Genomic DNA, 21,658 nt, shown 5'->3' on the forward strand with positions numbered 1-21,658 from the left:
TGTGGATGGGGTGCCAATCAAGTAGACTGCTTTGTCTTGGATGTTGTTGAGCTTCATGAGTGCTGTTGGAGCTGTATTCATCCAGGCAAATGGGGAATATTCCATCACACTCCTGACTTGGACTTAAATGATTTAGACTTAAATGTAGGGGGTATGATCAAGAAGTTTCGCGAATAACACGAAAATTGGTAGGGTGGTAAATAGTGAGGAGGATAGCTGTCAACTGCAGGAGGATATCAATGGACTGGTCAGGTGGGCAGAGCAGTGGCAAACGGAATTCAACCCAGAAAAATGTGAGGTAATGAACTTGGGGAGGGCCAACAAGGCAAAGGATTACACTATGAATGGTAGGATCCTGGAAAGTACTGAAGATCAGAAATACCTTGGTGTGGATATCTACAGATCCCTGAAGGTAGCAGAGCAGGTAGATAAGGTGGTTAAGAAGGCATATGGGATAGTTGCCTTTATTAACCGAGGCATAGAATTCAAGAGCAGGGAGGTTATGCTGGATCTGTATAAAATGCTGGTTAGGCCACAACTGGAGTACTGTGTGCAGTTCTGGTCACCACATTATAGGAAGGATGTGATTGCACTGGAGAGGGTGCAGAGGAGATTTACCAGGATGCTGCCTGTGCTGGAGGGTCTGAGCTGTGAGGAAAGATAGGATAGGCTGGTGTTGTTTTCCTTGGAGCAACAAAGGTTGAGAGGGGACCTGATAGAGGTGTATAAGATTGTGAGGGGCATAGGAAGGCACTTTTTCCATTAGTGGATGGGTCAATAACCAGGGGGCATAGATTTAAGGTAAGAGATAGAAAGCTAAGAGGGGAGTTGAGGAGAAATTTTTTCACCCAGAGGGTGGTGGGTGTCTGGAACTCACTGCCTGAAAGGGTGGTTGAGTCAGAAACTCTTGTAACATTTAAGAAGCATTTAGATATTCGCTTGTGTTGCCATAGTCTCCAGGGCTATGGGCCAAGCGCTGGAAAATGGGATTAGTGGAGTCAGATCTTTGTTGAGCAGCGTGCACACGATGGGCTATATGACCTCCTTCTGTGCTGTAAACATCTACGAGTTTATGAGTTTACTTGTGCCTTGTAGATGGTGAACAGGCTTTGGGGAGTCAGAAGGTGAGATACTCACCTCAGAATTCCCAGCCTCTGACCTGGTCTTGTAGCCACAGTATTTATATGGTTAGTCCAGTATAGTATGAACACTGCCTATGAGAGAGTAAGTTCTAGAATATTTGACTGCCAACGTGGAGCTATGATTAAGATCAGTTCTACATCAAACCACAGTTAATTGAAAGGCAGGATTCTTACAATCACATCTCCTTCCCTTCACTCCCACTCTGATTCCTGATTCCAGAACCTGCTCAGTTCCCAAGGCCCAAGACACAACTTCGCTCCGATTCAAAGCTCACCCAGATTTTCTTTAGAAATTCAATGATTTGTACCTAGGGTTAGAGTTTAGTTGTCTTACCAAATGAATGATTAAACAGGCTGTGGTACAAAGATTTGTAAGGGAGCTATTTATCTCGACAGGCTTGATCTAGACTGAATATTTTTTTCTCAATCTATTACTTATTTATTAGATTGCTCAGTCAGCAAACAGAAGGATAAATTTTTGAAATCAGATCATCATTTAACATATATAATAATGTGGAATTTGAATTTATTAACAACAGTAAGAGAGTTAAGTTGGTGAGTTCTAACTTGCACAAGTGAATTCTGTATTCACGTCATGGAAATGTTTATTTCAAAAATCCAAAAGGGAAGTAATACTTCTGATTGTCAGTGGTAGCACCCTCGCCTCAGAGTCACGGGTTCAAGGTCTACTCTAGGGTTTGAGAAGCAAAAGTCCAAGCTCACGCTCCTGTGCAGTACTGAGGGAGTGCTGCACTGTCGGAGGGTCAGTACTGAGGGGGCGCTGCAATGTCAGAGAGTCAGTACTGAGGGAGTGCTGCACTGTCAGAGGATCAGTACTGAGGGGGTGCTGCACTGTCAGAGAGTCAGTACTGAGGGAGTGCTGCACTGTCAGAGAGTCAGTACTGAGGGAGTGCTGCACTGTCAGAGGATCAGTACTGAGGGAGTGCTGCACTGTCAGAGGATCAGTACTGAGGGAGTGCTGCACTGTCAGAGGATCAGTACTGAGGGGGCGCTGCAATGTCAGAGAGTCAGTACTGAGGGAGTGCTGCACTGTCAGAGGATCAGTACTGAGGGGGTGCTGCACTGTCAGAGAGTCAGTACTGAGGGAGTGCTGCACTGTCAGAGAGTCAGTACTGAGGGAGTGCTGCACTGTCGGAGGGTCAGTACTGAGGGAGTGCTGCACTGTCAGAGGATCAGCACTGAGGGAGTGCTGCACTGTCGGAGGGTCAGTACTGAGGGAGTGCTGCACTGTTGGAGGATCAGTACTGAGGGGGCGCTGCACTGTCGGAGGATCAGTACTGAGGGAGTGCTGCACTGTCAGAGAGACAGAACTGAGGGGGCGCTGCACTGTCGGAGGGTCAGTACTGAGGGAGTGCTGCACTGTCAGAGGGTCAGTACTGAGGGAGTGCTGCACTGTCGGAGGATCAGCACTGAGGGAGTGCTGCACTGTCGGAGGATCAGTACTGAGGGAGTGCTGCACTGTCGGAGGGTCAGTACTGAGGGAGTGCTGCACTGTCAGAGGGTCAGTACTGAGGGAGAGCTGCACTGTCAGAGGGTCAGTACTGAGGGAGTGCTGCACTGTGGGAGGGTCAGTACTGAGGGAGTGCTGCACTGTCAGAGGGTCAGTACTGAGGGAGTGCTGCACTGTTGGAGGATCAGCACTGAGGGAGTACTGCACTGTCGGAGGATCAGTACTGAGGGAGAGCTGCACTGTCAGAGGGTCAGTACTGAGGGGGCGCTGCACTGTCAGAGAGTCAGTACTGAGGGAGTGCTGCACTGACGGAGGGTCAGTACTGAGGGAATGCTGCATTGTCAGAGGATCAGTACTGAGGGGGCGCTGCACTGTTGGAGAGTCTGGCGGAGGTTACAGAGAGAGGGAGGGGTGAGGCCATGGAGGGATTTGAAATCAAGATTAAAATTTTAAAATTGAGATTCCTGTTGTCCCAGAGCTGGATCCTGAGTGGCTCAAAAGATGCTTAGAGCCATGGTAAGGCAATAATGGAGATTGAGTGGGTTGAGATCAGGAATGTTTCTTAATTGAAGCCTGGCATTGCCCTCATGCTCATATACCCCAGCCCCACCCCTCCCCCACTCTCTTAGCCACCATCAGTATCAGAGAATTCAGTCATTGGCCCCAATCCCCCCAACTCCCTCTCTACCCCTCCACCAAACCTCTCCCCATCTGTACATCGCTTCTCACCACAACACTTTCCCCCACGCCATCCCCGCTCCTGGGTCCACTCTCTACATTAGTGCAAGCTGCTTGTCATGAAGAACTGACAAATTTTGCATGTGTGGGCCTTGATAAGGACATGGAGAAAAATGGATTAAAACTTAGATTTCTCAACGCTCCTGGGCTGATTATACAGCACAAATGATGTGACTTGCTCTTTCAGAAATCCAGACATCTGACTGTTGACAAACTTACCCTGGGGCTTTGTCAAGATCTCATGCAAATATTCATTAATTCTGCAGCCAGTGATTGACGTCAGCAACCCTGCAACCCATCATTACCTGCTTACATAAAATCAGTTCACATGGTCTAAATCTTCACAAAACAACCAGGATTAAATAGGACTCTGGGCCCTCTGAAGGACCTAGGCTGCAGACTGCCTCACAGATTGTTTTCAAACACATACAGGAATTTTTAGCCCCATCACAACAGTGCCATTTTTTTATTAATCTGTCTTTTATTTTTAAGAAGGTGTTTCCTAGTTTACTATAATCCCTTTACTCCTATTTTACATGACTCGCTGCTGCCAAATCATTCCCTTATTTCTCTCCTGCGCAGATTGAGTCTTACTGGGATGCAGGTTCCAGAGGTTCCAGTATTTACCCATTGCATGCTGAATATGTGAGTTTGCAGAGTGAGTGCCAGCAGAATATCCAACCATAGGAACATCACAGCACAATCCACAATCCTGTCCACAGCTGGTGACCATACACGCATGCTTTCTCGCATAGGTTACTGTTTGGTGAAGATCTACAATCGTGGCACTGACTGTCTGTAGAGAGGGGGAGAAAGGGGCCTTACTTTTTATTCTCCTGTACAATGAGGGCTTACTGTATCAAGTGACAGTTAGATCCCAGCTAGTGACATTTCTATCATTAAATTAACAAACTCCATTTACAAGTGATCTTAGCAAAGAGGTGGCCGTCCCCAAATGAAGCAAATATTCTCCAGTATTCAAAGATAGAATCATAGAATCATGCTGCACAGAAAGAGGCCATCCAGCCCACTGTACCTGTGCTGGCTCTTTGAAACAGCTATCCAGTTTTTAACCCTGCTCTTTCCCCATGGCCCTGTAATTCTTTTCTCCTTCAAGTATTTATCTCACTGCATAAAAACAATGCCACCTCATCTGCCCTCTGCATCTTTTGCTGATCATTCCAAATCTGTGTCCCTCTGGTTACCAACCCTCCTGCCATTGGAAATACTTCCTCCTTATTTACTTTTTCAAAATCTTTCCTGATTTTGAACACCTCTATTAAATCTTCTCTTAACCCTCTTTGCTTGGTGGAGAACAATCCCAGCTTCTTCAGTTTCTCCATATAACTGAAGCCTCTCATCCCTGGTGCCATTCTAGTAAACCTCCTCCACACCCTCTCCAAGACCTTCACGGCCTTTCTAAAGCGTACGTGTTACAAAGAACAATCAGAATGAAACAGAACAAAAATGTGTGAGATTGGGCATGTACGATTGCTATAAACTGTGTTCAATTATCATGCTAATGTCACTGTTTGAAAGCGAGGGTGATCTGTAAATGTGCTAAAGGATTTTATTTTACAATCATACAATCTTGCAGAACAGAAGGAGGCCATTTGGTTCATTGAAAGAACTATCCAATTAATCGCACTCTCCCCCACCCTTCCCCCAGGGATCTGCAAATGTTTTTCCTTGACAAGTATTTATCCAATTCCCTTTTGAAAGTTACCATTCATCTGCTTCCAGCACCTTTCAGGCCGTGTGTTCCAGATCATGACAACTCCTTCTGGAAAGAAATCCTCCTGATATTCCCCTTGGGGCATTTTGTCAATGTTTCTTACAAGATAAGGGACAACATGGGGGTCTAGCTTGGGTAAAATGAAACTAAAGATCGACAGGAAAAACTGTAATGGAACAATGGGTGATCTTTAAGCAGATGTTTCAGGTACAAGTTGCGCACATTCAAACTAGGGTGAAAGGCGAGGGAACCATTGTCAGGTCTCCATGGATGACAAGGGAGATAGAGAATATGATGCAGCAAAAATAGGTGAGAACGTTGTCGGGTGAATTCTTCAAGCGAGAACCAGGCCAAATACAATGAGTTGAGAGGGGAACCCATGCCCCCCCGTATCATTGCCCTCAGTACCCAGCCCCCCAGTATCATTGCCTTCAGTACCCAGCCCCCCAGTATCATTGCCCTCAGTACCCAGTCCCCCAGTATCATTGCCCTCAGTACCCAGTCCCCCAGTATCATTGCCCTCAGTACCCAGTCCCCCCAGTATCATTGCCCTCAGTACCCAGTCCCCCAGTATCATTGCCCTCAGTACCCAGCCCCCCAGTATCATTGCCCTCAGTACCCAGCCCCCCAGTATCATTGCCCTCAGTACCCAGCCCCCCAGTATCATTGCCCTCAGTACCCAGCCCCCCAGTATCATTGCCCTCAGTACCCAGCCCCCCAGTATCATTGCCCTCAGTACCCAGCCCCCCAGTATCATTGCCCTCAGTACCCAGCCCCCCAGTATCATTGCCCTCAGTACCCAGTCCCCCAGTATCATTGCCCTCAGTACCCAGTCCCCCAGTATCATTGCCCTCAGTACCCAGTCCCCCAGTATCATTGCCCTCAGTACCCAGTCCCCCAGTATCGTTGCCCTCAGTACCCAGCCCCCCAGTATCATTGCCCTCAGTACCCAGCCCCCCCGTATCACTGCCTCAGTACCCAGCCCCCCAGTATCATTGCCCTCAGTACCCAGCCCCCCAGTATCATTGCCCTCAGTACCCAGCCCCCCAGTATCATTGCCCTCAGTACCCAGTCCCCCAGTATCATTGCCCTCAGTACCCAGCCCCCCAGTATCATTGCCCTCAGTACCCAGCCCCCCAGTATCATTGCCCTCAGTACCCAGCCCCCCAGTATCATTGCCCTCAGTACCCAGCCCCCCAGTATCATTGCCCTCAGTACCCAGCCCCCCAGTATCATTGCCCTCAGTACCCAGCCCCCCAGTATCATTGCCCTCAGTACCCAGCCCCCCCAGTATCATTGCCCTCAGTACCCAGCCCCCCAGTATCATTGCCCTCAGTACCCAGCCCCCCAGTATCATTGCCCTCAGTACCCAGCCCCCCAGTATCATTGCCCTCAGTACCAGCCCCCCAGTATCATTGCCCTCAGTACCCAGCCCCCCAGTATCATTGCCCTCAGTACCCAGCCCCCCAGTATCATTGCCCTCAGTAGCCAGCCCCCCAGTATCATTGCCCTCAGTACCCAGCCCCCCAGTATCATTGCCCTCAGTACCCAGCCCCCCAGTATCATTGCCCTCAGTACCCAGCCCCCCAGTATCATTGCCCTCAGTACCCAGCCCCCCAGTATCATTGCCCTCAGTACCCAGCCCCCCAGTATCATTGCCCTCAGTACCCAGCCCCCCAGTATCATTGCCCTCAGTACCCAGCCCCCCAGTATCATTGCCCTCAGTACCCAGCCCCCCAGTACCCAGTCCCCCAGTATCATTGCCCTCAGTACCCAGCCCCCCAGTACCCAGTCCCCCAGTATCATTGCCCTCAGTACCCAGCCTCCCAGTATCATTGCCCTCAGTACCCAGCCCCCCAGTATCATTGCCCTCAGTACCCAGTCCCCCAGTATCATTGCCCTCAGTACCCAGCCCCCCAGTATCATTGCCCTCAGTACCCAGCCCCCCAGTATCATTGCCCTCAGTACCCAGCCCCCCAGTATCATTGCCCTCAGTACCCAGCCCCCCAGTATCATTGCCCTCAGTACCCAGCCCCCAGTATCATTGCCCTCAGTACCCAGCCCCCCAGTATCATTGCCCTCAGTACCCAGCCCCTCAGTACCCAGCCCCCAGTATCATTGCCCTCAGTACCCAGCCCCCCAGTATCATTGCCCTCAGTACCCAGCCCCCAAGTATCATTGCCCTCAGTACCCAGCCCCCCAGTATCATTGCCCTCAGTACCCAGCCCCCCAGTATCATTGCCCTCAGTACCCAGCCCCCCAGTATCATTGCCCTCAGTACCCAGCCCCCCAGTATCATTGCCCTCAGTACCTGTTGTAGTGTAGTCAAGCCACCTGTTTGTAATAGAGTTGATCTGCAGACAACTTTCGAAGAGGAAACATTGGGTTTATTTACGATATAGTCAGCAGCAACTACACATGTGCTTTCAACTCTATCCCCATCTCTGCACTGACTGTGGAGGTAGCCTGCGCTGCCAACACATTGATTTACACAGATCATGTGATCTTACATCACAGGACTATTCTTAAAGGTACAGTCCAACATTTAACAAAACTATAATTACTACATTCGTCCCCCTTTGACTTTGCTGTACATTACAAGTATATTTATCTCATGACATTATAATATTTACACAGGTCATGAAATTTACAAGTTCTGTCTTTCAGGAAGTTTCCTGAATCATGTGGAACATTGCAGTTCCACGGTTGCAGATCCTTTTTCACAAACCACATTCTCCGGAACTACATGAACATCAGGTACCTCTGTGGGCGCTTGCAGTTCAGTGTCTTCCACTCTGATAGAGATATCAGACATGTGAGTCCTTGATTGAGCATCTTAAACAGGAAACACTGGTTCAGTAATGGTTACAGGTGGAACCATATCTTGTTGTGGTATCTCTCTTTTTCTTAAATGGTCCACATGCTTAGGGGTGATCCGGCCTTCTATTTCCACATGATAATGGTCCGATCACTGAACTTACTTTACCCAGTAACCCCACTTTGGTCCTCCACCAAGATTCTTCACATGTACTGCTTCTCCAGCAGTAAATTGTCTCTCGCGGCTATGCAACTCCTCTCCACCTTCCCATCCAAATTTGGAAATATTAGGCTCAGTCTTATCCTAAGACGGTGTCTCATCAAAAATTCTGCAGGTGTTGCTCCTGTTGTCGTGTGGGGTTCATCCTGTAGTGAAAAAGAAAGCGTGCAAGCTTGATCTCCAACAAATCACCTATTAACTTCTTCATATTTGTCTATAGCATCTAGAATTCTTTCTAGATAAGGCCTTGGAAGTAACTTGTACCTCTTTGATATTATTCCAGTCCCTCAGAATGGTTTGCTCGGTGATGATGCTGAAGATAAAATCAAAGTGGGCACAGTTCGATAATTTGTTTATTGCCTCCTTTGAGTGTTTATAGGTGCTATCAGCCACCATTTTATTGTCTTTTTGGAACCTTCTTCCTTTTTGTCTTCTTTCTACCATAGAGTTTAGTCTCATCCTTCATTTTGACTTCACTGTCGGCCAGACTTCTCTCAGGTGAAATCTCAACTTGTCTTAGTTAAGTAGCTGAGTCTCCCAAACCTTTGTTACCTGTTCGCCTCTTGAGAAGCTCTCCGATTTTTGTTTTCAAAGACTCCTTAACTTCATTTAGCTGATTCTTCAGCTCTTCTGTCCCTTTTTTGTATTTGTTGGCTGCCTCCTGGAAACCTGAACATTGATGTGTCTTCTCTGCCAACTGGTTCTTCAGTTTGTTCAGAGAGGTGCTGAATTATTTCTGTTTCTCTTTTTAATGTTCCAGAGGCACAAGCTTTGACCTCAGGGAATCTTGTCGTGTGTGAAGGTTTTTCAACAGGCTCCTTTTCCTTGTGAAGGTTACTCACTTGGTCTGGAATTCTGTGATTCAGCAGGGTCTCCTTGAGTTTCTTCTGCTGTTCTTCCATGTTATTGTTTGAGATAGGCTGCACTTCTTCAGGTTGTTGAGTCCTTACACACTCCTTTTACATCCTGTTGTGGTTCTTGAACTCTCCAGGCTCTTTCAGCCATACTTTGCCTTGTTCCTTTTTCAAGACATGAACTCTTCCAGCTTCCTTTGGAAACCTCACTGCCCAATCAAGGTTGATTTCCCATTACCAGTCTTGCCCTAGAAGGCTTGGTCCCCTGCCTCTCAATACCAGCCCTGGTAGCTGTGCCGTTTTGTACCTATAATGGACAGTTACTCTGCTGATACCTTTTACTTGGGTTTCTTTGCCTGTGTACATTTTCAACTTGGCAGATGTTTGTTCCAAATTGAATTGATGATCACCATTATTTAAATATCTGAAAATCTGTTCTCCAATTACAGCAGTGGAAGCTCCCGTATCTATTTGCATTTTCATTGGTTTATCATTCACTTGTACTGTAACAAATATTGGCTCTGTTTTCCCAACTTTCAGGTTAAACAATGTATAAATGCCAAAATTTGTTGTTTCAGGATCTTCTACACTGTAGATTTTTTTGCGCTTCTTCTGTTGTTTGCAAGCATGTTTAAATCTCTCTTTGCACCATCTCATTATATGTCCACTTCTGTGAGAAAAGTAACATTCTACTTTTTTTAAACTGTCAATCGCTAAAAGACTGATTGTTTCCACATTGATTAAAGATGTTCTTTAGCTGCTAAATTATTTCTTCTTATTTTTTGACTTCACGGCAGAGTCTCGCTTTTTCGCACCACTTTCGGCTGACTGTTGCCGCCTGATTTGGAGTACGGTGCTATTTTGTGGCCCTTGTATTGCTTCTGAATCTCTTTCAGCGCTTTCCATGGCCAGCGCTATTTCTAACGCCTTCTTAAAATCCAGATTCACTTCAGCCAGCAATCTCCTCTGAATAGTGTCTTCTTTCACACCACACGCTAAACGATCTCCCAGCATGTCGTTCAGAGTCTCACCAAACTCGCAATGTTCCGTTAGTTGTTTCAAATTCGCCACATAGCTAGCAATTGCCTCACCTGGGGCTCTATTTCGTGAATTGAACTGGAACCTCTGCGGACTGAGGGATTGGGTTGAAAATGTCCCTTCACGAGGTCCACTAATTCTCCGAAATTATTCGAATCTTGGGCACTGGGCACTGTCAAACTTTGAATGAAACTGTAGATTTTGCTCCCACAAGGAGTCAAGAGGATCACTTGCCTCTTCTCTTCCCCCATGATTTCATTCACTTGAAAGAAGAACACGAGGCGTTCTATATACTGAGGCCAATCGTCTGTGGCTGGCTCAAAGGGATCGACTGTACCAAATTGTGGCATTTTGGGTGAGTATATCTTCTGTTATTTTAAACAGGCTTTGCTACTCAAAAACGCTGGGTGAAGTACAGTACAGATTCCAATTTATCTTGATTTATCCTGATTTATTGTCATCGCCAGTTTGTTGTAGTGTGGCCGAGTTGCCTATTTGTAATAGAGTTGATCTGCAGACAATGTTCTAAGTGGAAACATTAGGTTTATTTACAATACAACCAGCAGCAACTACATGCGTGCTTTACCTCCATCTCCATCTCTACACTGACTGTGGAGGTAGCCAGCACTGCTGACGCATTGGATTACATACATCATGTGATCTTACATTACAGGACTATTCTTAAAGGTACAGTCTAATATTTAACAAAACCATAAATACTACAGTGCCCATGCCCCCAGTATCATATCCCTCAGTACCCGAGCCTCCAGTGTCACTGCCCTCAAGGCCTGAGTCCTAAGTATCATTGCCCTCAGTGCCCAAGCCCCCACTACTACTGCCCTCAATGCCCATGCCTCCAGTATTATTACCCTGAGTGCGTGAGACCCCGCTATCATTGTCCTCAGTGATTGAGCCCCCAGTTTCATTGCCCTCAATACCTGAGCCTCCACTATCATTGCCCTCAATGACTGAGCCTCCACTATCATTGCTCTCAGTGATTGAGCCCCCAGTTTCATTGTCCTCAGTACCCTAGACCCCACTAAGACTACTCTCAGTACCCGAGCCCCTGGTATCATTGCCCTAAATACCTGAGCCCCCAGTATTAATGCCCTCAGTGCCTGAGCCCCTAGTATCATTGCCTTCAGTACTTGAGCCCCCAGTATCATTGCCTTCAGTACCTGAGCCCCCAGTATTAATGCCCTCAGTACCTGAGCCCCTGGTATCATTGCCCTAAATACCTGAGCCCCCAGTATTAATGCCCTCAGTGCCTGAGCCCCTAGTATCATTGCCTTCAGTACTTGAGCCCCCAGTATCATTGCCTTCAGTACCTGAGCCCCCAGTATTAATGCCCTCAGTACCTGAGCCCCTGGTATCATTGCCCTAAATACCTGAGCCCCCAGTATTAATGCCCTCAGTGCCTGAGCCCCTAGTATCATTGCCTTCAGTACTTGAGCCCCCAGTATCATTGCCTTCAGTACCTGAGCCCCCAGTATTAATGCCCTCAGTGCCTGAGCCCCTAGTATCATTAACCTCAGTGCCTGAGCCCCTAGTATTATTGTCCTCGGTACTTGAGCCCCCTGTATCATTGCCCTCTGTACCTGAGTCCCTAGTATCATTGCCCTCAGTGCCTGAGCCCCTAGTATTATTGTCCTCGGTACTTGAGCCCCCTGTATCATTGCCCTCTGTACCTGAGTCCCTAGTATCATTGCCCTCAGTTCCTGAGCCCCTAGTATCATTGTCCTCGAGCCCCAGTATAACTGCCCTCGGTACATGTTGGTGCCAGTAGTTTGTGGTTTTTAAAGAGAGATCCATTGCCTTGGGGAATTTTGATTCTGATCTGTGGATACCTTAGGTATAAATAAACCCTACGGTCATACTGAGCATAAGATCCCAGATTTTCCCTGGTCAATTTTGAGTTTAAAATGCAGTGCATTTGGTAAGTCCACCTGAGTGATAGAGGGGAAATCAGTCAGGATTCTCTTCCTATAGATAAAAACAAAAAAACTGCGGATGCTGGAAATCCAAAACAAAAACAGAATTACCTGGAAAAACTCAGCAGGTCTGGCAGCATCGGCGGAGAAGAAAAGAGTTGACGTTTCGAGTCCTCATGACCTAGTTCTGTCGAAAGGGTCATGAGGACTCGAAACGTCAACTCTTTTCTTCTCCGCCGATGCTGCCAGACCTGCTGAGTTTTTCCAGGTAATTCTATTTTTGTTTTGGATTTCCAGCATCCGCAGTTTTTTGTTTTTATTCTCTTCCTATCTGTTCAATGTCCAATAAAGTAAGGGAGTGAGTGTCAGACGAGGAGAGAATTGGGATCGACTGTGGTGCCTTTCAATGTGGAATAGTCTGCTACAGACATTTCAGATGTGAGGTGGAAACCCAGATAACAGGGATTCTGCTCCGGTTTAGGGTTCACCATCACTGTGCCAGCTCTTGGTTCCCAGTGACACAGGCAGTGCAGTCAGAATACTGAAGCTGGGAGCCATCATCCAGAACAAAGAAACATTTCCCAAAGCTGGGAAATAAGAGTACTGGTCCGAACTGCTTTCTCCTATTGGGCAGACATTACCCAGCATTCTCTTGTTGGCAAACCTGGAGGGAAATGGCGCCACATAGTGTTTAAACAAAAAGAATTGTCACTTTCATCTGACGCAATGGCTCAGTCTAGTGTACAGGGTGATTCCTGTGTATAAGTGTGAACGAGAATGTGCGAGTGAGTGAATGTGAGCACGTATGTATGAGTGTAAGAGAGTGTGTATGAACAAATGTGCTTTGTTATTTCTTATTCCAGTTAATTGCAGAAAGAAATCCTGCTTTCAAGCCTTGCTGATTCGCTTTGTGCCCAATTACGCTGGATTGTGTGAAGTGCTTCAGAAGATACGTTGGCTGATTTTTCACTCAGGTGTTTCCAAAGTGAGAAGTCACAGACTGGGAGTGACTGGGAAAAAATGTTTTAATTTTTAAAAAATTTTGCAAAGAGTTTGATTAGAAAAGAGAACTCACACAGCGCTAGTCCGACATTACCCTCTGGAAACGCAAAGCCCATCAGCTCTGCTCTCCACTGTAGTCCTGAGTCCTGAGGCTGAATCCCACTGGCACTGGAAGGGTTAACCTTGCCTCCCCATTGTTTCCTTGGCTCCGAGATCGTACAGTGAGCTCAGTGTGGGACAAGCTCAGCTGACTGCAAGTCGACTCCCAGTGCCCAAATTCCAAATTGAGGCTAGAAACTCCATCCCATCCCACCGATGTCTTTTGACCTGATGAACCCACTGGTAAACCAGGGGAATACACAATCCATTTCAGTTGTACCTGCAATATAACACTTGCAAATAAAGATTTCCAAAAGCTCCTCCCCAACAACACTGCTCCTTCAGCAGGAAATGTTTGGCACAAACACCGCAAACCTTCGACAAAAAAAGCCTATGGAGTGCAGGCAGGCATAGCCTTGACCTGGTTAGAAAAGAAATGTCACAGTCTCTGATTCTTTACACAAAGTACAGGGCCATATCCATCGATTGAAGGACAGAGGACACCAGTGACATGAGTTCACATTCTGTGCGCCTTTCATTACATGTAACTTGAAAAATGAAGCTGCCCGGTGTTCATGTCTCATTTTTAAAAAGATAATTCCAGAGATGTAGACATTGCTGGCAAGGCTGGCATTTATTGCCCAGCCACTGCTGGCTGTCCTTCAAATGGTTTGATGCAATATGGGTAATATGTTAGGCCACTCAGAGTGAAGTTAAGAGTCAGTCACGTTGGTGTGGGACTGGGATCACATCTAGACCCAAGGTGGGTAAGGATGGCAGGTTTCCACCAGTTTAAACCAGTTGGTATTTTTATTAAATCGCAATCTGACAGCTTCATGATCACTGTACTGAAACCACCTTTTTCCTTCCAGAAAGTGAGGGCGCGAGAGGCTGGGATTCACTTAGAGACTTAGGGGACTAAAATGGTGAGCTTCGCTTGGAGAATGAGGGCAATGCAGAGTCAGTGCAGCACGTTCATTCACTTTCACACTGTGAACAAGTTTTGATGTATACAGGTACTGAAGTGAAGCTTCTGTAAAGAAGCATTCAGGCAAACTACATCAGGAATAACTCACAAATAGCTCACAAAGAGCTTGGTTAATGAGTGTCTACAGAGATTGGTTGAGGCAGGAATGTTGGTCAGGAGCTGGAAATCTCCCTGCTCTTTACCCTATGGAATCTTTAACATTCAGGTACATCAGGCCTTGGTTTAATGTCTGCTGTTACAGTATTAGAACTCAAAGCAGGTTGGGTTTGGTCTCTGGGCAGATCAAGTCCTCTTAGTGCTTCCATTGCCATCCAATTCAACAGGTAGCGATGATAGATCTGAATTGTTCTTAAGATAAATGCTCTTTTGCTTTAATTATTAGAGGTCTCTCTGTGAAGGCTGGTGGATGTGAGGGTGATTGACAGCAGTAAGGGCCAATCACAAAGGCCCAAGCGGAACACTGTGCCATGACTGACATCTGGGAAACCAATGAGATCCAAGAATCAAGGAGCACAATCAACCAATGTCTTAATAGTGTTGCCAACTCTGGCCAGATCTATTCAGAGAGATATTGTCACATGACCATTGGCTATACGTTCAACTGCCCCTCCCCTCCCCCAGCTTCCTGCTATTGGTTGCCCAACATGAAATCATCATGGTGCCCTGCCTTCCCAAGGTTATTCAATGTGTTCTGGTTTTGATTTTTGAAAATCTGGTCATCCCATTGAGAAGAAGACAGAAGGAGCAATTATGACGACATAGGAATATAGGACCAAGAGTAGGCCATTCAGCCCATCGAGCCTGCTTCACCATTTAGTTAGATCATGGCTGATCGTCTACCTCAATGCTACTTTCCTGCAACATCCCCATATTCCTTGATGTAATTAGCCTCCAGAAATCTATCAATTTTCATCTTGAACATGCTCAATGATTGAGCTTTCACAGCCCTCTGAAGTAGAAAATTCCAAAGATTCACCACCCTCTGAGTGAAGAAATTCTGCCTCATCTCAGCTTTAAATGGCCTTTCCATTACGCTGAGACCCTTGATCCGGAACAATACGGTGAGGAAAATCTGTAATTTCTTCAAAAAGGTCTGTGCAATTTGTACTTGTTTTTAAGAGTGTTTGAAAAGGACTTTTAAGCATTTGCATCAATTATAAAAGGATCAACTGTAATTTTCTTTGATAATAAGAAATACTAGTCCATGTGACCTGGCAACCCTTGACCTGGAAGCAGTACAACAGGAAGGAAATTAAGAAAGGCACCATATGGATGGCAGACGCATTGGAGAACTGCAGACACAAAGGAGAGCTACAAGCAAAGGAGCTGGACTAGTATTTCTTATTATCAAAGAAAATTACAGTTGATCCCTTTATAATTGATGCAAACACTTAAATGTCCTTTTCAAACTCTCTTAAAAACAAGTACAAATTTCACAGACCTTTTTGAAGAAATTACAGATTTTCCTCACTGTATTGCTTCACGGGTGTGAAATTCTGGCCATGCTTTTAAGATGTTGCAGATTTATTTGCTGCTAACACCTGTTGTTCTGTCTAACAGCATCTTAAAGACTCGCTCCGAGACAGTCTCTTATGGGATAAGACTTTGAAGACATTGCAGCCATGGGGGAGGCAGGCTCCAGATGGAAATCTGTTGGATGTTTGTCTTTGTTACATCTTCCTAATCGGTGTCTGAGTGAGTGGCCCTTCTTATAATGATTATAATGATTCAGATAGGGGGTATGGAAGATGCAGCATTACATTTTCAGACTATAAACTATAGGAAACAAAGGAAATGCTGGGTCACAGATATGTTCCACATTTGTTACGTTAGTCTCCTTTCCTTACCCATCTTTGCTGGAGGTTATTGCAGTAATTCCTGATGGATTATTGAACTGTACTATTACAGATAGGATACAATGAAAATGAGCTCCCCACACTTCCTAGTTCATTGACATCCTGCATTACTGATCCCAGACAAAGAGTAAAGGTGTTTAATACAGGAGCTCTTGGCCACCTCCACCCACTCTTTGCAATCTGACTGTGGGCAACTTCTCCCATTACTCTGACCTCAGGAAATGGTGTCCTGTGTGCTTGCTGCAAAATACAAATAGAGCATCATACCGAGGGCATTTTTAGCCACAATATGAACGTGTGCCTGCTAGTGATTACTACAGCAGCAAATCATTTGGGAGTTTCTGTGAGTGGTTGAACACACTCCAATCTGCACCTGTGATCGGACATCACTGGCAACATTCCCTGGGGGATCTCACTCTGAAGATAGAGTTGGAAGCTCTTTGATTTGTACACTGACGTTAATGGCGAGGAAAATTTGGGGGAGGGAGTGGCGGGCTGCACAAGGGTCCAGCAGGGGAACAGAGAGAGTGCCGGCCAGTGGGATGCAGTTATAGGGCTGGAGGAGGTTGTAGGGAAAAGGAAGGTGAAAAGGCTTTCAAAGGGTTTAAAAACATAGGGGTTTTAGAATCAAGGGGTTGCCAGACAGGGAGCCAATGCAGTTCAACGAGCATGGGGCTGACAGGTGAGTGGGAATTAGTCCAAGTAGATATGGAGAAACTATTCCCATTGTTGGAATGAGGGTGGAACTAGGGGGCACACATTTAGGGTCATTGGCAAAAGAAGCAATGGTGACGTGAGGAAAATCTTTGTACAGAGTGACTGGTCTGGAATGCCCTGCCTGAGAGTGTGGTGGAGGCAGAAACGGTCAAGTGTTTCAAAAGGGAATTGGATCATTATCTGTAAAGGAAGAATGTGCAGGGTCACGGGGAGAAGGCAGGGGAGAGATAGTAGGTGAATTGTTCTTGCAGTGAGCCAGCAGACATGATGGGCAGAATGGCCTCAGCAGTGTAACAATTCTATGATTCTATTCTATAAATCACAATATGGAGGGAGAGGGGGCGAGAATGGTGGATGGCGAGGGGGAGGGGGATGGGGAGCAGGGGCGGGAGGGGTGAGGTGGCAGGGAAGGGGACGGGGGCTGGAGAGGGGGTGGGGAGAGTAGGGAGGGAGGCGGGGAAGGTGGGAGAGTGTGGCAGGGAAAAGGGCAGCTGGGGAGAAAGAAGTGATGCGAGGGCGGGAGGGAGGGGAGAGAGAGTGGGGAGCGTGATAGAGGGGAGGGAGAGGGGGGGTAGCGAGTGGGAGAGGGGGAGAGGAGGGGGAGACAGAGGAAAGGAGAGGGGAGAAGAGAGAGAGGAAAGTGGGAGAGGAGAGAGGGGATATAGGAGAGGGGCGAGAGGAGAGGGGGGAGGGGAGGGGTTGAGGGGCCAGCGTCAGGGAGAGGATAGAGGGGGTTTTCAGGGAGAGATCAAGTGGGAGACAGGGGTTGGGGGGGTTGGGTGGGGGGGGCAGTGGGGAGAAAGGCTCAGGGAAAAAGGCGCAGAGAGAAGGGGGGCAAAGGGAGTGCGGAGAAGTGGGCAGAGAGAGGGGGCAGGGAGAGGGGGCAGTGGCAGGGGGTGGCAAGACGGGATGGGGAGACACAGTGAGGAGAGGGGGTGAGTGAGGGCGGGTACAGGGGAAGAGTAAACCGTGAAGTGGGGTGAGATGGTAGGGGGGGAGGTGAAAAGGGTGGAGGGGGAGGGGAGAGGGGGAGAGGGGGTAGGTGAGAGTGTGGAGGTGGAGAGGAGGGGCAGGGTGGGAGGTTGTAGAGAGGGGAGGGATGACAGGTGAAGGGAAAGGGGGCAAGAAGAGCGGGGAGAGGGAAGGGGGGAGGACAGCATGGAGGGAAGACGAGGGGGTAGAAGTGGCCTGTAGTGGGACGTAGAGAGGGGGGAGTGGAAGGGTGAGGAGACGGGGAGGGGGAGAGAAGAAGGAGAGGGGAGAGCACGGGGAGAAGGGGAAGAGAAGTATGGGATATGGGGACTAGGAGACGTGGAGAGAGGGTGAGGAGAGGGATAGAGGGAGATGAGGAGGGAGAAGAGGGATACGGACAGGGGGTGTGGGGGGGGGGCAGGGAGGGGAGGCAGGAAGCGGGGGTGGGGATGGGAGGATAGGGGGGTGAGGAGAGGGAGTGGGGAGCGGAGGAGGGAGTGGGATGAGGGGAGGGGGAGTGGGGTGAGGGGAGGGGGAGTGGGGTGAGGGGAGGGGGAGTGGGGTGAGGAGAGGGGCAGTGGGGTGAGGGGAGGGGGAGTGGGGTGAGGAGAGGGGGAGTGGGGTGAGGAGAGGGGCAGTGGGGTGAGGGGAGGGGGAGTGGGGTGAGGAGAGGGGGAGTGGGGTGAGGAGAGGGGCAGTGGGGTGAGGAGAGGGGGAGTGGGATGAGGGGAGGGGGAGTGGGGTGAGGAGAGGGGCAGTGGGGTGAGGGGAGGGGGGAGTGGGATGAGGGGAGGGGGAGTGGGGTGAGGAGAGGGGCAGTGGGGTGAGGGGAGGGGGAGTGGGGTGAGGAGAGGGGCAGTGGGATGAGGGGAGGGGGAGTGGGGTGAGGAGAGGGGCAGTGGGGTGAGGAGAGGGGCAGTGGGGTGAGGAGAGGGGGAGTGGGATGAGGGGAGGGGGAGTGGGGTGAGGAGAGGGGCAGTGGGGTGAGGGGAGGGGGAGTGGGACAAAGAGACAGGAGTGGGGTGAGGAGAGGGGCAGTGGGGTGAGGGGAGGGGGAGTGGGATGAGGGGAGGGGGAGTGGGGTGAGGAGAGGGGCAGTGGGGTGAGGGGAGGGGGAGTGGGGTGAGGAGAGGGGCAGTGGGGTGAGGGGAGGGGGAGTGGGACAAAGAGACAGGAGTGGGGTGAGGAGAGGGGCAGTGGGGTGAGGAGAGGGGGAGTGGGGTGAGGGGAGGGGGAGTGGGACAAAGAGACAGGAGTGGGGTGAGGAGAGGGGCAGTGGGGTGAGGAGAGGGGGAGTGGGGTGAGGGGAGGGGGAGTGGGACAAAGAGACAGGAGTGGGGTGAGGAGAGGGGCAGTGGGGTGAGGAGAGGGGCAGTGGGGTGAGGAGAGGGGGAGTGGGATGAGGGGAGGGGGAGTGGGGTGAGGAGAGGGGCAGTGGGGTGAGGGGAGGGGGAGTGGGACAAAGAGACAGGAGTGGGGTGAGGAGAGGGTGCTTGCGGCGAGGGGGGAGTGCAACAAGGAGTGAAGACTGGGACGAGGAGAGGGGGAGAGGGGGCAAAGACAGGGGAAGGGGAGAAGAGGATGGTGAGGGGGAAAGGGGAAGAGGAGAGGGGCAGGGGGAAGGGGGAGGGGAGTGAGGCAACAGGGAGAGGGCGGTGGGTGAGAGGGGGCATGGGGAGATGGCATGAAGAGGGGAGCAAGAGAGGGGGTTGGGGAGAGGGGCAAGAGATTTCAATGGGAGTGGGGCAAGGGGGTGAGGAGACAAGGCAGGGAACATGAAGGGGGATGTGAAAGTGGGGGTTGGTGAGAGGGTGCAGGATAGGGGGCTGAGAAAGGCGGGGAGAGGGGGAAATGGGTGGGAGATGGGGGCGGGGGGTGCAGAGACGAGCTGGGGAGAGCGGGCAGGGGGATGGGAATTGGGGAAAGGGGATGAGGCGTGGCATTGACAGGGGGAGGAGAGTTAGAGAGGAGGTGGGCAGGGAGAGAGAGAGAGGGAGAGAAGGGAATGGGTTTGAGGGAGTTGGGGGAGGGGAAGGCAGAGAGATGGGGCTGAGAGTTTGGAGAAAGGGGGGGTGAGGGAGGTGGGGAGAAGGGGGAGAGGGTGTGGGAGAGGAAGTTGGGACATCTCTCTCTCCTGACGAACGGGGAATGCTGAAGTGTGACCTGATAGAGGCCCTGAAAATTATGGTTGGGATTTTCTGGTCCTGCCTGTGGTGGCAGCTGTCGTGGATAGGGTGAAAAATATGAGGGGCCAGCAAAAAGTCCATTGACTTTGGACAGAGTGATGAGAATTTGGAACTCGCTACCATTGCAAATGGTTGAGATGAATAGTGTAGACAAATTTAAGGATAAAAACATGAGAGAGAGAAAGGAATAGAAGGATATGCTGTTAGAGTGGGATGAAGAGGGATTGGAGGAGTCTGGTGTGGAGATAAACATCAGCATGGAGCAGATGGGTTGAATGGCCTGTTTCTGTGCTGGAAATATGTTGTAATTCTAGGCTTGGTTGTAATTGGATATCACAGTAAGTTAACATGCAGGTACAGCAAGCAATTAGGAAAGCAAATGGTATGTTAGCCTTTATTACAAAGGGTTTGGAGTCGGAGTAAAGGAGTCTTTCTGCAATTAAATAAGTTCTATTTTGAGGCCACACCTGGAGTACTGTGTGGAGTTTCAGCCTCTGTATCTAAGGAGGTGTGACAAAGGTTCAACAGATTAATTCCTGGAATGAGAGAATTGTCCTTTGAGGAGAGACTGGTTAGACTAAGAATGAGAGGTGATCACACTGAAACACATAAAATTCCTAGGGGCTTTGAGAGAGTAGATGGAGGTTGAGAAGTTGTTTTCCCTGGCTGGACAATCTACAATATGGGGTCACAGTCTCAGAATAAGGGTTTGGCCATTTCGGGCTGAGATAATGAGAAATTTCTTCACTCAAAGGGTTATGAATCCTTGGAATTCTCTAGAGTTTTGGATGCTCAGTCATTGAATATATTCCAGAAAAGGATCGATAGATTTTGGACACTAAGACAATTAAGGGCTACGGGGACAATGTGGGAAAGTGATCATGTGATCAACCACGATCTTATTGAATAGTGGAGCAGGCTCGAGGGCTGAATGAACTATTCCTGACCCTATTTTTGTTATGTTTTAAGCTCCTCAGCCAGTGCCTGCTTGGTGTCTATCGGTGAGCTGGACCTAGCACTGAACAGGCATAAGTTCTTGTTGGCATTCAGTTCTGTGTTGTGGTGTCCTGGACATGAGATAAGGGAAATGCAGACAGCTAAACCTCCATCAGCAAATCGATTACCAAGAATCCAACACCTACCATTTCTGGAATTGCACAGTAATGCTCCTGGTTCGTTTTCTAGAAATGAAATTCCCAGAATAATGAATTATTTTGTGTAAGATCTTCACCAATAATTTCTAATTTATAGACCAAATTCCACTGACTTCCTGGAAACTGCAATGTATCCATTAGTGTAGGAAGGGGAAAAGACAGATTGCTGTCTCAGGTGTGTGACTGACCAGATCTCACCCTAAGCACCAGCCTGTCCTTTCCTCTCAGGCAATGACACACCTGCTGTGTATTTCCAATATGTTCTGTTTTCGTTTGTTAATTTGTCCCTCTTGTTAAACATGACGCTAGACTGTGTAAAGCTGCACCTATCCTCCATCTCATCTGATTTCAATTACCTGCTTCACCTCTCCATCAGCTGCTTCTGTTTGGTGCTTTAGATTTTCACTGTCTGGCATTGAAGATACAGGAAACAGGTGACAGACTGCAGTGGAGGCTGTAAAGATGGTCAGGGAGCAGATGATCACAGCCCAGGATTGCAGCTCCAGTATTGGGTGGGGAGTTCAGTCTAATCACTAAATCACTCAACTGGGAGTTACAGGCAATAGGTCTGAACCAGTGCTGAGAGGTGATGTTCCCCAAGGGATTTGTTCTTGGTACAGTTTTAGTAATTTTTTCACTGCATTGAATTCTTGGGGTCTCTGTATTGAGAATGAGATGATTGTGCTTTAGTATCAGTAGCTTTTTAAACTGGTTGAAGGATTGTGAAGCAGGTGTTTG

At 48.5% G+C, this 21,658-nt stretch overlaps 1 protein-coding gene across 4 annotated transcripts in view; it reads right to left on the bottom strand.

Moving 5' to 3' along the window:
* LOC121269076 (growth factor receptor-bound protein 7-like) overlaps positions 1–21,658 on the bottom strand; it is a 293,792-nt gene that overhangs the window by 162,237 nt on the left and 109,897 nt on the right. The window contains exon 1 of one of the 4 annotated variants that reach the window (XM_041173522.1): positions 7,398–7,508. The exons of the other annotated variants lie outside the window; for them this stretch is intronic. The gene's annotated coding sequence lies outside the window, so the exon portion shown is untranslated. Of the gene's footprint in view, positions 1–7,397; positions 7,509–21,658 lie in introns of those variants that run through there. 4 annotated transcript variants of the gene reach the window in all.

This window comes from Carcharodon carcharias, chromosome 23 (assembly GCF_017639515.1).
Source record: "Carcharodon carcharias isolate sCarCar2 chromosome 23, sCarCar2.pri, whole genome shotgun sequence".
In the NCBI taxonomy this organism is placed as follows: domain Eukaryota; kingdom Metazoa; phylum Chordata; class Chondrichthyes; order Lamniformes; family Lamnidae; genus Carcharodon; species Carcharodon carcharias.